Below are 10,823 nucleotides of genomic sequence, written 5' to 3' on the forward strand. Positions count from 1 at the left end.
GGATTAGTCATTTTGAGGCCCCATCATCTTCTTGGAGACCTAATAGGTTACTGTTAGGAATGGTAGAAAACCGAAACATTTTAAATGCCACATTCAGCAGATCTCAGAAAGGTTTGAGGACCACATCTGAGGTACACAAACTGTGTTCCTAGTTACTTGCTTCAGACTGGAACCTGAAAACAGGTACAGGAAGCTCGATGAAGATCACTTCGAGAATTAGTATTCTGTGTGATGACAGAAAATTTATATATACACAATAGTCTTATGGATCTTGAGATAATATTTATCGTGTCAGAGATTAGTGGCAATAGAATAGTCAGTCCCTTATTGTTTTCTTCTGTCCAGGTGGCTCCTCTGATATGAGACGAGATTTTGGATTTTCCTTTAACAAGCATGAGTGGGTTTAGAGAATGAGAGAGGCATGCTCCAACCCCAAAGCCAGCTTTGGTTTTTATTTGAATTGGGACCACATAAAGCCCGTTTGTCACTTATGTCTGCGGAGGGCAGTGATACCATTTGGCCAGTTTGCTCTTTTTCTTGGGACATTTTGTCTTGATGATCCATCCCTTTTCTTCAGCTATTTCACTGTCCAGTAGTCTCCAGATTACTTAGTTGGATGCCTCTAATTCCCCTAGAAAGATAAAAACAAATCCCTGCCCTAACTCTAACACTGGAAGAGGTGTCCCTTTTTTGGCAGGTTATAACTGTCCCAAAACAAAGTATTTTTGATAATAGAAAATTTTTTAAAAATTGAAATATTGAAAATAAATATACCCTACTGGATAAATATACCTGTTTTCATATATACATATACATACATATGTATATATTTTTTTCAAGGTTTAAGTCTATTTATTGTTAGGTCACAAAGGACACTCACTTTGAGTTTCAGCCTGCCTTTTGGAAGCAGTTTTTAAATTTAAATCATTGTAATTCTTATATGCCTGCCTCTGACTCTCAAGTATTGTGATCAAAGCTGTGTGCCTCCCAAGTGCTGGGATTAAAGGTATGAACCACCACTACCTTGTTCACTATAAGTTAGAATTTAGACACCAGCTAACATAGAAATCCACCTGTCTCTGCTGGGATTAAAGGCATGGGCTACCACTGCCCTGATCAAGTATTTTATCTTAGCTTTAGAACTGTAGTAATCCTTTGAATTTGCTTAAAACATTTAACATCTCTAGTTCTTATTTTTATTTTTTTCACGTTTGATCAAATAAAGGGAATTTGTTAGTCTGTATGATAGTTTGGATTGAACGACCAAGCCATCTGATGAGCTATGGTCTCCCCTTACTCAGGAGGTCTTTCCTGTTCAAATCTAATCTTCACTAATTTTGATAGTATCCCCAGCTTTTTTTTCTCCTGTGGAAACGAAGACAAAACCCCTTCCCCAACAAAACACATATTCATATTTCCATTCTGAGGTTAACACATCTTGAAAATATACAGGATGATTTAATTCGGCAGGATATTTCTACTATTCAATGTCTCTCAACAGCTGTTGTTCCTTTCTCATTCATATTTAAAACTTTTAAACTTAATAAACATAGTATTGTTAAAGCGAGTCACCCAGCATAGCTACGGCCATTTTGTTCCATACCTTCTAGTTATTTCAGATTGTATGCCTGCCAGTCATTGACACAGAGAAATGACTCGACTCAGAGCAAGGTCATGGTGACCACATACCCTGTTATGTACTATATATTATGAGTTCTGTTGTGCTCGCTTTGGCAGCACATATCCTAAAATTGGAATGATATAGAGAAGATTAGCATGGCCCCTGCGCAAGGATGACACGCAAATTCGTGAAGCATTCCATATTTTTAACAATGACTTTATGAAATTCATAGGCAAATGGATGGAACTGGAAAATATCATCCTGAGTGAGGTAACCCAATCACAGAAAAACACACATGGTATGCATTCATTGATAAGTGGATATTAGCCCAAATGCTTGAATTACCCTAGATGCACAGAACACATGAAACTCAAGAAGGATGACCAAAATGCGAACGCTTCACTCCTTCTTTAAAAGGGGAACAAGAATACCCTTGGCAGGGAATAGAGAGGCAAAGTTTAGAATAGAGGCAGAAGGAACACCCATTCAGAACCTGCCCCACATGTGGCCCATACATATACAGCCACCCAATTAGATAAGATGGATGAAGCAAAGAAGTGCAGGCCGACAGGAACTGGATGTAGATCTCTCCTGAGAGACACAGGCAGAACACAGCAAATACATAGGCGAATGCCAGCAGCAAACCACTGAACTGAGAACGGGACCCCTGTTGAAGGAATCAGAGAAAGGACTGAAAGAGCTTGAAGGGGCTCGAGACCCCATATGAACAACAATGCCAACCAACCAGAGCTTCCAGGGACTAAGTCACTATCCAAAGACTATACATGGACTGACCCTGGACTCTAACCTCATAGGTAGCTATGAATATCCTAGTAAGAGCACCAGTGGAAGGGGAAGCCCTTGGTCCTGCCAAGACTGAACCCCCAGTGAACGTGATTGTTGGGGAGTGGAGGGTGGTAATGGGAGGAGGATGGGGAGGGGAACACCCATACAGAAAGGTAGGGGGAGGGGTTAGGGGGATGTTGGCCGGGAAACCAGGAAGGGGAATAACAATCGAAATGTAAATAAGAAATACTCAAGTTAATAAAGATGGAAAAATAATGAGGTCTGTTAATCTTAAGAAATTCTACAACTATAAGCTTCACATTTAAGAACCCACCAAATTGAAGGTCAATATGAACTGATATATCTAAAGTGACTTGGGTCAGGGCTGACCACCAGCAGCACTTGAGAATGAGCTCATTGTGGTTGTTGTGGTTTTCGCTTTTATAAGCTGACATAGAAAAATGTTTGGGGCTGTAACCTCAGCCTCCAAATTCTGAAAATGCCGTCCTGTCAGACTGAGATTAGTGTTCGTGTGTTTTGTGGAGTGACCTCTGCACCTCAACAGTATAATTGATTTCTGGCAAAGAGCTTGAAGTAATGGGGGGGAGGGGCAGATTAGCAACGAATATCCCAAAAGCAAGAGACTTCAGTTTATAAAAATAACTAAATTATAATTATTAAATTCTCACCTGTATAGAAGAAGAGACACTGATGTTTGTTTTCTGCTCATAATGAGGCAATTTCAGCATTAGTAAAGGGTACCACAATCTCTGCTGGGTCTATTCTTGCTAATTGATGGAGTTTCATTTTTTCTTTCAGAATCAATTCAGAAACTGTTTCTGCATAGATCTTTCATTTTTTATTTTGGTATGTGCTAAAACTAATCACTTTAAGTATTATCTTCTCTCTGCATAAGAATTTCTGTGGGAGAATGAGTGGAGGGCAAAATAACCAAAATACAATCCAGCTTTGGATTCAAATGGGCCAGATGCACATCCTGTAATTTCTCTTCTACAAGACACAATTCTCTTTTAGCCTCAGCTGATAATTTTCTTGGACCTTATCATCCTTTGAAATACATTACTTAGATCTTGAGTAGTTAATCCAAATATAGATCATAGCCAGTTAACATCTCCTAGCAATTTTTGAAAATCATTTAAAAGTTTGTAATTGATCTGTCCTGATTTGTACTTTCTGTGGTCAAATTTTCTGTTAACCTATCTTATATCCTAGATAATTGATAGAATCGTCTCTTTGTATTTTTTCAGGAGCAATTTGTAATCCTCGTCAAGGCAAAAGTCTCTATAATTCATCAAACATTTTTTTCTAAGGTATCTACATCTGAATCAGCCAGTAAGTCCATGTGATGACCAATTTTAGGTTGAGGAAACTATTTACAAATTATTTCTAATGTCTGTTGTATGAAATATTGGCACAAAGTAGGACTGTTTGCACTGTGGCAAGAGTTTGCAATGATTACTCTTTATTGGACAACCATTGTTATAAGTAGGTACTAAGAAAGCAAACCTTTCCCTATCATGCAAATGGATTGTGGAAAAGCAATCTTTTAAATAAATTACTATCATAAACCATGACCTAGGTAATAAAGAAGGCAATGGGATTCCAGGCTGTAAAGAGCCCATTGATTGAATCAACTTATTTATGGCTCTTAAGTCTGTTAACATCCTCCATTTCCCTTATTTCTTTTTTTTTTTTAATATAACAAAACAGATGTTTTAGTTAGTGTTTTACTGTTGTGAACAGATACCATGACCAGGACAAGTCTTATAAAGGACAACATTTAATTGGGGCTGGCTTACAGGTTCAGAGAGGTTCAGTCCATTTTCATCAGGGTGGGAGCATGGCAGTGTCCAGGCAGGTATAGTGGAGGAGGAGCTGAGAGTTCTACATCTTCATCTGAAGGCTGCTAGCAGAATACTGACTTCCAGACAGCTAGGATGAGGGTCTTAAAGCTCACACCCACAGTGACAAACCTACTTCAACAAGGCCACACCTTCTAATAGTGCCACTCTCTGGGCCAAGCATATATAAACCATCACATTAGGGAGATTTCAACCAGTTGTTCTAGTACCTATAATTTTTCTTTTGTCATAGACCATTGATCCACCCATGCAGGCTTATCAGTTAGCCTTTTTAAAGGTAGGTTACTTGGTACTTTTGAAAACTAACACTTGTGTCCTGTTTGCGGATGACCTGGACAGTCGGTGACTGCTTTTGACATTACCTTTTAATATTTTCTCAGAAGCATTCTTTATTTTATGGTTTGTTTCTGAGCTTGGAGGAATGTTAATCTGTGTTTTCTACTGTTAAAACAGATCATGTCTCCATAAATTCATGGTTATAGTGACCACATATGGCCTTAATTTTCCTATTTGTCTTTCTGGGCCTATACACTTGAGCCATCTTGCATTTTGTTTCACCTGTATAAAGTTCCAATCACTAGCAGCTGAATATTTACCTCCTGAGAAGCCAATCTAGATGCCAAGATTTGAGTGAACTTATTGTTATATCTGCTCCTACGTCTATTAAACTTTCGATTTCAATGCCATTTATTTGTATTTTTAGCTTTGGTCTCTGACCATTTATAGAAGTTTGCCAAAATACTTGTTTTCTGGTGTCTCCCCAACTTTTTTTTTTCATCTACTGAAGCTGTTCTGACCTTAATTATATCCAGAGCAGTATTGTTTTTAACCACATGCACTAAATCGTTTAATTGCTCTGGGGCTGAACTTCTCTAATTCTGACTGAGAATGACTGAATCAAATTTGATATCAGGGCCTTTACGGGAGGCTCTGTGAATTAGCCTGTGTCCACAGATTTGGGCCCTGATGGCAAAGTGTGACCTTACCTATCCCTTGTTGATCTGCATCCATTGGTCTACTGATGGCTTTTGCTGCACCTTCCATATATTCTTGAAGGCTGAGGCCTTCTTTTTGGATTATTTCTAGAAAAAAAAAAACAAATGTTGTTTCCAGGAACACCTTACCTACAATCTGTTCTCAAATGACCTTGATTACCAAAAATTAAAACATGTGTCATTGTGGTTGGGGATTTAGCTCAGTGGTAGAGTGCTTGCCTAGGAAGCACAAGGCCCTGGGTTTGGTCCCCAGCTCCAAGAAAAAGAAAAAAGAGAAAAAGAAAAAAACAAAAACAAAAAAACATGTGTCACTTTAATTTTTCTTAAGACAGTTAGAAATTTCTTCTCCTACCAGATTAGCATCATAAATGTGAGATCCAATATCGGCTGTATCTCTAATCCATTCATCTACTGGTGCTGATCTTGCCATTAAAGGCCTAATCACCCTTTTGCATTCTAAATTAGCATTTCCGAAAGCAAATGATTCAGTCAGTATTTTTCTGACTTCTGAATCTGCTATTATTCTACTCACAGCTGAAGCGGAAATTTCTGGTTTCTTTAGAGACTCGGTTATGTCCTGTGATGATTTATTAGAGACTATCTTATGAGATGATAAGATGCTGAGAACAGACAGGTGTTTTTCTGGACGCTGCCTGGAAAAGAGCATTTTTGCTGGAACCAACACTTGAGAGGACACTATGTTTGGAAAGGGCATAGGTATAACCCGACAGTGGACAGTGCTGTGGCGTTGGTTTGCCTTGCCACACTTTGCTGGTCCTCCTTGGGCTTTGCTGACTCTGGCCTTACCTGACTACACTGTGGCATTGGTTTGTTCACCCTGCCTTCTTCACTGATCATCGTTTGCCATGACTTCACAGAGAGAAACACACCAAAGAAGTACTTGTATATTCTGGTGTCTTCTTGCTTCATCCGCGGACTCAGGCTGATTAGCAGAGCCTCACAGTTTCTTCTGGATCAAACTGCTGTTGCTGATTCGTGAATGGTGTTTGCGAGTGGATCAAGCTACTACTACTGATTCCTGTGAACTGAACTGCTGATATCCTGACAACAAAGAATTATTTCTAAACAGGCCCTCTTCCTACTTTGTCCTACTAACCTTGCCTTTCTACTACCTCTGGTGGGTAGTGGGCTAGAAGGGAGGTTAAAGCATGTGAAAACCCTTATTAAAGTAAGTTTTGAAAAATACAGCCTACAACCATGTAAGCCTATGGAAGACATCCTCGTTAAACCAACACAGCTGGGTTCCATCCTGAGCACCCCATAAAATGGCCAAGGTGATACATGCCTATAATCTTAGTGCTTATAAGTGGAGGCAGGAGGATCAGAAGTTCAAGGTCATCTTGAACCTCATTGTGGAGTTGAAACCAGCCTGGGCTATATAATTCTATCTCAAATACTAGTAAAAATAATAAAAATTAATCAAAGTGCCAGTGCAGTCGAGATACAGATTAATTTATGGCGGACATTCTGTGAACTCTTAAGCACTTTTAACTCTTAAAAGAAGCCACTGGAAATTCTTAGGGTCAGGTCATAATTGCTGGAGTAAATGCATATTGTGTTTGCCTAGAAGGGTGTCCTGCCAAGTGTATCAAGGACTCTGCTAACTTGTTGTTCCCTTCTCTGTCACCACTGCTTGGGCATGAACTACTACGTTAGGTTTGGTCTTATTTATGCTTGGGATTGAATCCAGGGCCTTGCACCTGCTAAGCCAATGTTCTTCCTCTGAGCTAGATCTTTAGTCCCTCTGATACACAGGGTTGCTGTTTCCTGCTCTAACTTGTATTTATCTATTCATTCATAGTATGAGACAATATGTTGCGAGTATCCCAGGCTGGCCTGGAACTCACTAGGTAGACGTGACTGGCTTCAAACTCCCCCCCCACCCCGGGAGCTGGGGACTGAACCCAGGGCCTTGTGCTTGCTAGGCAAGCGCTCTACCACTGAGCCAAATCCCCAACCCCTGGCTTCAAACTCTTGATTCCCTGCTTACACCTCCCAAATGCTGGAGTTGCAGAAGTTTTCCAACCCACCTACTACTCTAAGCCTTTCTCTTTCTTTCTTCTTTCCCGTCTTCTGTCCCTCGTTTCCGCCCTTCCTTCTTGTAGGCCAGAGATGATTTCACAGCCTCAGGCATTTTAAGGAAATGGTCTACCACTGAGCTACAACTCTAACTCCATCTACTTCATCGTTAGTGCAAGGTCTCCTATATCTCAGGTTCCAACTAGCAAAGAAGAGTCTGTGTGTGTGTGTGTGTGTGTGTGTGTGTGTGTGTGTGTGTGTGTGTGTGTGTGTGTGCCTGTGTGTGTGTTTTGGGGGGAGGGGGATGAGTGGGAATGTTTCAAAGAAGAATGAGACAAGCCAAGATGCAAAGAATGCTCTGGGACCACACCAGCTGCCAGGAAGAAGCAGGCACCAGCAGATCTGCCTGGAAGAGGCTTAGATCAACTGAGGCAACAGGAAAGGACACCCTCCAACCTACTGAGCTGCCTGCAGGCTGTGCAGTATGCTCCAGGTTCCCAGATGGTGAGCTGTCACCCACGCTGGGGAGGCTTTGATAATGCAGCTTTCTTTGAGTCATTTTTGCTCCTGCAAGTAGCCCCAATAGAACTCACGGTTCACCAAGTTAGGCTTGGTGGCATCCATACTTTGGTTTGTCATGGGATGGATCCCTAGGGGTGGGTAGACGTATGAAATTTTGTTACACAACACGCCTTCGTCACGCTTCCTTCAACCTGCTCTTCCAACTGACTTCTTTGTCCCTCAAAGTAGAAATCTAGCCTAAAAATTGTTTCTTCTATGGAGCCTTCCTTCAGAGTGATATGTGTGCCCTTATGAGAGGATTTGTTCCTGTGTTTTATTTCCAGACAGGGTCTCATTGCATAGCCTTGGCTGACCTCACTGAGAGTAGGGATTAACGGCATGTGTCACCATGCCTAGCTCCAGGGGTTTTGAGTATTCCTGTCAGAGCCAGTTTGTCTGGATTCTTCCTTCATTATCTTCCTCTCCTACTATGCTACCCAGCTTTCCATCGCTGTGACTAAATTCCTGAGCTCAACCACTTATAAGGGAGCAAGGTTTATGTAGACCCATGATCTCAGAGATTTTTCAATTTAGAGCCTGGTGACTCCTGTTGCTTTGGGGCCTGGGGAGAGTCAGTGTGGTGGGAGCAAGTGGTGGAGGAAACCTGCTCACCATGTGGTGGCCAGGGAGCAATGAGAGACAAGAGAGGACAAGGGTCCCAATATCCATTTCAAGGGTACACCTTGGGTGACCTAACTTTCTTTATGCCCCACCTCTCAAAGGTTCCACTGCCTCTCATTATCAAGTGAAGTCTTGGTCAATGTACAGGTAATAAGGCCAATTAATTAGTCAAGAGACAAGGTGATGGCAGAGACAAAACTTCATTACAACAAATTAGCTGACTGGAAGAAGGCCAGACTGCTACCTCAAGGGTCATCTCTGTTAACAATCACAAGCAGAGGGCTTACAGGGAAAACCTGAAAAAGCATTTGAAAACCATGAAGAACAGATTCATCAGTGTTGCAACTGTCCATTTTTTTGACACACATTCTGATGACAACTGAAAAGTCATCCAGTATCCTGGGATATATCTGCAGGAAGATTGCTGGTTAGGTTGTATGGCCGATATTCCTCTTCTATTTCCCTTGGAGTGGATGATTCTAACAGCTCATATCTTACTCACCGAAGTGTGGCCTTTCTTTCTCTCTTTCTTTCTCTTTTCTTTTCTTTTCTTTTCTTTTCTTTTTTTCGGAGCTGGGGACCAAACCCAGGGCCTTGAGCTTGCTAGGCAAGTGCTCTACCACTGAGCTAAATCCCCAACCCCGTGGCCTTTCTTTCTATTTAGAACCATATTTAGGCAAAGGGAAAGAAAACAAAAGCAAAGTTTGAGGAACATTTACAAGGAGCTAAACCACAGTTGGCTTCGCCCATAGCGTCACAGGCTGACAGTGACCAGGGTGCTATCATAAATGCATATATATAGGACAAGGGTCCAAACTGTGATCCTAAGTAGCCAGCACATGAAACCTAGGTGTGATCACCATAAGCTTGGCATAATATTGCATGCCTGAAATCCCAGTGGAGGTAGGAGGTTCAGAAGTTCAAAACCATCCTCCACTATAAAGCAAGTTTGAGTCTCCTGGGACAAATGAGAGTCTATTTTAAAGAAAAGAGAAAAATCGGGGACAAGCAATGTTCTTGAGGCTCTTGTGGTGTGCCTTTCGGTCTTTCCTGAGTGGCTGTGGCTACCTGTCTTTCTCCTGTTACCTAGAAGCTGTGGCAAGAAGCAAGACCACCCACCTGTAGCTGAAGTTTTACTTTTGCATGCAAGACCTGAGCCTGCCTTGGTGGCTCATGCTTGGAATCTTAGTACTAGAGGAGCAGAGGCAGAAGAATGGCAAGTTAAAAACCAGCCTAGGAAGCTGTTTTTAACTGTTTATCTCCAAAAAACAGATAAGTGGGGGAAGGGGAGTTTCCGGGTAAGGTGGCCTATATCTATAATTTCAGAACTCTGCAGTCACATTTGGTGCCCTTAAGCTATATCACCTTTCCCCGTACTTCCCAGGCTGGGTAGAAGATTGCTGTATGATCAAGGCCAGTGGAGACTACATAGTTTCAGGCATGCCTGAGCCATAGTGTAAAGCTGTTTCTCAGTTTAAAAAATATATATAGGGTTGGGGATTTGGCTCAGTGGTAGAGCGCTTGCCTAGCAAGTGCAAGGCCCTGGGTTCAGTCCCCAGCTCCGAAAAAAAAAAAAATATATATATATATATATATATATATATATATGTGTGTGTGTGTGTGTGTGTGTGTGTGTGTGTATGTGTATTCCTCTTGAATAAGACAGGTTAGAAATACATGTTAGGCACTGATGAGGTGCTCAGCAGGTAAAGGTATTTAGCTCCAAGTCTGATGGGCTGAGCTCTATCCTTGGGGACCTACATGGAGGAAGGAGAAGAACTGATCCTGGAGAGCTGTCCTTTGACTTCCATGTGCCAGCTACACACTCATTCACACACACACACACACACACACACACACACACACACACACACACACACAAATAAATGTGGTAAACAAAAGAAATAATTTTTAAAATACTACATGTTAGAAAAATTGTTTAGCTCTCCCCACTAGCTCATAAATCCCTTAATAACAGAGATGAGATCGGGGTTGGGATTTAGCTCAGTGGTAGAGCGCTTGCCTAACAAGCGCCCCTGGGTTCGGTCCCCAGCTCCGGGAAAAAAAAAAAAAAAAAAAGAAAAAAAACATCACAAATCTGTTTAGACATTTGCAGAACGTTAGGTCCAAAGGAAACTCCAATTTCCCAAACCCCAAAAGGCAGCCCAAATATCCAGAAATGAGCTCACCCTGGACTATAAGAGGGTTTCTTGAGATTAAAGTTAACATTCTTTAGGAACTTGTGGAACTGGTTCCCCTCTACCAAAAGGAGTCATTTCCCTTCCCTTTGGCATAAGGGCCCTATGGATACCTGTG

General features: G+C 41.4%; 1 non-coding gene across 1 annotated transcript; it reads left to right on the plus strand.

Moving 5' to 3' along the window:
* The first annotated feature begins 1,721 nt into the window (after window positions 1-1,721).
* Window positions 1,722-1,828, plus strand: LOC116908459. The gene has a single exon (XR_004388977.1). It is a non-coding gene; the product is annotated as a U6 spliceosomal RNA (small nuclear RNA).
* Window positions 1,829-10,823: the final 8,995 nt, after the last annotated feature.

This window comes from Rattus rattus, chromosome 8 (assembly GCF_011064425.1).
Source record: "Rattus rattus isolate New Zealand chromosome 8, Rrattus_CSIRO_v1, whole genome shotgun sequence".
Lineage (NCBI taxonomy): Eukaryota > Metazoa > Chordata > Mammalia > Rodentia > Muridae > Rattus > Rattus rattus.